This window comes from Fukomys damarensis, unplaced genomic scaffold (assembly GCF_012274545.1).
Source record: "Fukomys damarensis isolate Sample0158 unplaced genomic scaffold, DMR_v1.0_HiC HiC_scaffold_14, whole genome shotgun sequence".
Lineage (NCBI taxonomy): Eukaryota > Metazoa > Chordata > Mammalia > Rodentia > Bathyergidae > Fukomys > Fukomys damarensis.
This window is the reverse complement of record NW_022900926.1, coordinates 64,496,697-64,499,758: the sequence shown is the minus strand read 5'-3', so window position 1 is coordinate 64,499,758 and position 3,062 is coordinate 64,496,697. Positions and strand designations below refer to the sequence as shown.

Below are 3,062 nucleotides of genomic sequence, written 5' to 3'. Positions count from 1 at the left end.
GGGAGACTGGGAGATAGGAGCCTCCCTGCCCCCTTTCCTCTTCCTGCGCTGGGCCCCAAGCCCTCCCCAGCCCCTCCAGTCGGGCGCCCCACAGGGAAGATACCCCTCCTCCTCCCACTTCCCTCCTCCTACCTCAGCCCTTCACATTGGGACGCTGGGGAGAGGGCTGTGCCAGGCAGAGAGAACTCAGCAAGGATTCTGAGAATGGTAAATAACGGTGACTATCTTTGGAAAGGATATCGATCCTCCTCTACATGTAAAGTATGCTCAGTTCCTTTCCCATGGTGATAACAATACCAGAGGTTTCATCATTAACTACAAAGCTTGAAGGCACATAGCCCCATTTTAAAATGTTATAAGATTAACAGATGCCGGAGTGCTTAGCCACATCCCCAGGTTTGCTGGAAACCATGTCTCATTATACAGATGAACCAGGATTTACCATAGAACAGATAGATCTACTTCAGCACCTTCGGCATACTGGAATGACTAAACATGAAATTCTGCATGCCTTGGAAACTTCAGACCGTCTTAATCAAGAGCATAGCGACAAGCTTGGAAGAAGGTCCAGCTGTGGAGGAAATTCATATGGGAATAGCACCCACAATGTTCCATCATCTTCCTCCACAGCTACAGCTTCCACACAGACCCAGCATTCGGAAATGTACCCGTCACCAACTAACAGCAATGATACTTCCCCCCAGCCTTGCACTACCAATCAAAATGGAAAGGAGAACAATGAGCGACTGTCTACAGCCAATGGGAAGATGTCACCAACTCGCTACCATTCAAATAGCATGGGTCAGAGGTCAGAGTTTTGAAGCCTTGGAAGAGGCCCTAGATGTAGATGATAAAGTGGAAGAATTAATGAGGAGGGACAGCAGTGTGATAAAAGAAGAAATCATAGCCTTTCTTGCCAATCAGAGGATTTCCCAAGCAGTTGTTGCATAGGCAACAGGTATCGGTCAGAGCCGGATCTCTCATTGGCTGCTGCAGCAGGGATCAGACCTCAGCGAACAGAAGAAAAGAGCATTTTACCGAGGGTATCAACTTGAGAAGACAAACCCTGGGGTGACACTAAGTATGAGACCAGCCCCCATTCCAATAGAGGACCCCGAGTGGAGACAAATACCTCCCCCTGTGTCTGCCACACCTGGGACCTTCCAACTATGGCAAGGCAGTCGATTTACCTGGAGAAAGGATTGTCTGGAGGTCATGGAAAGTTACTTCAATGAGAATCAATACCTAGATGAAGCAAAGCGAGAAGAGATTGCAAATGCTTGCAATACAGTTATACAGAAGCCAGGCAAATAACTGTCCGATCTGGAATGAGTTACCTCCCTGAAAGTATATAATTGGTTTGCTAATAGACAGAAGGAGATCAAGAGGAGAGCCAATATCACAGCAATCCTGGAGAGTCATGGGATAGACATACAGAGTCCAGGCAGCCATTCCAACAGGGATGACATCGACAGGAACGACTACTCCGAGCAGGATACTTGGCAAGTACGCAATGGGGAGGAGGAGGAGGGAAGAAGTTCAGAGGGAGGCAGAGAAGCAGAGAAGGTAGAAGAAGAGAGGAGGATCTGATCCAAACAAGATGACAGCATGAGCCATAGTGACCACCAACACCCCATCTCATTAGCTGAAATGGCAGCAGTCAACCATACTATCTTGGCATTAGCCCGACCGACAAGGAACCAAAGAAATCAAGACAGAGGCCCTGGATGACGACTGATCAGGGAGGGCTAGACACAAGTTAACTTAGTTTAGATGTAGCACCTTAGCAGACTTTCCTCAGTCCTTAACATGTATTCTTACAGTATAACTTGCAGTTTCTTGTATGTCAGGTAGCTGTTAGGGTCTTGTTCTGTGAAGATGGCATGGTGCCCTCAGTCTTTGCATATACTCTCTCGGTATTAATTCCCAGTAAATAATAATCAACCAACCAAACAAACTTCCCCTCCCAGCCCCCAAGGCAAGAAAATCTTGCTGCTCCATTTTAGCATTCTAAGAAAGTGCTTCTGGGTATTTAGATAGCCCTCAGTTCTCACGTATTAGGCTATGTGCCATCTTGGGTACCGTTAGATACATGTAACTCTAGTCTGTACCTTTCCCTTCCCCAGACTGATAGGATGCAAGCTAAGGTAGTGAAACAGGACTGACAGACACCAGTGGGGGAGTCTCCATAGGGGAAAGAATAACACTAGAACTCACCTCAGCGTGAAAATCACTGATTTCAGCTGCAATAAGCCGTGCCTCACATAGTCACAACGTGGCTAGATTACACTTCTTTGGGTGCTGTGCTGAGAATGTCCATGGAAAGCTCGAGCTCAGATTTGGTTGGTGTTAACATGCCTGACACAAACATCCTTTCCTCTCACAAGCTGTGTGACCTAGTAGGTAAAATACTGCCTTCTGCCTTTGGGACCATGGTTCAAGACAGAAAGACAAGTTATGAGAAAAAAAAAAAAAACCAGCTTGAGAGCATTGGAAAAAAGTATGAGCTGAATGTCCAATGATGCTCAGCCCAGTTCTCAGAACCACTGCACATTCTGTTGCACTCTTAGCTGTGCCTGCCTGGAAAAGTCTTGGAGGCTGTCCTGGTGTCCCCTTTCCCTGCTACCAAAAAAAGTCTTTCAAGGATGGAGCTAAGGTAAAAAAATGAGTGAAAGAGCACAGCCTTTGTATTCATTTTGGAAGTCCCCTCAGTCTGAGTCAATGGAGGACTTAGGGGATTTTGCTGACTTGACTATCACAGATGCAAACACTTGCTTAAACAGGAGCAGAAAAAAGCAGGGGACATTTACCACTTCTACGGTGGTTGTGAGGGATACAACAGGATATAACTGCTTTGTTGTTCTCTTTACTCTGTCCTTGTAGAGGTGTGAAAAGCTATATTGCTACAGGCAATTTATTTAATAATTGCAAGCTATATTGATAATGGATGTGGTAATATTTGTAAAGTTTAATCTACTTAAGCTGCAGTAGCTAATGGAATTTTTTTCCTTGATCACATATGTAGCACTTTTGTTACTTTTTAAAGATATTTATATTTAATA

At 45.3% G+C, this 3,062-nt stretch overlaps 1 pseudogene; it reads left to right on the top strand.

The window, feature by feature from the left end:
* The first annotated feature begins 263 nt into the window (after positions 1–263).
* Positions 264–1,642, top strand: LOC104865400 (annotated as a pseudogene).
* Positions 1,643–3,062: the final 1,420 nt, after the last annotated feature.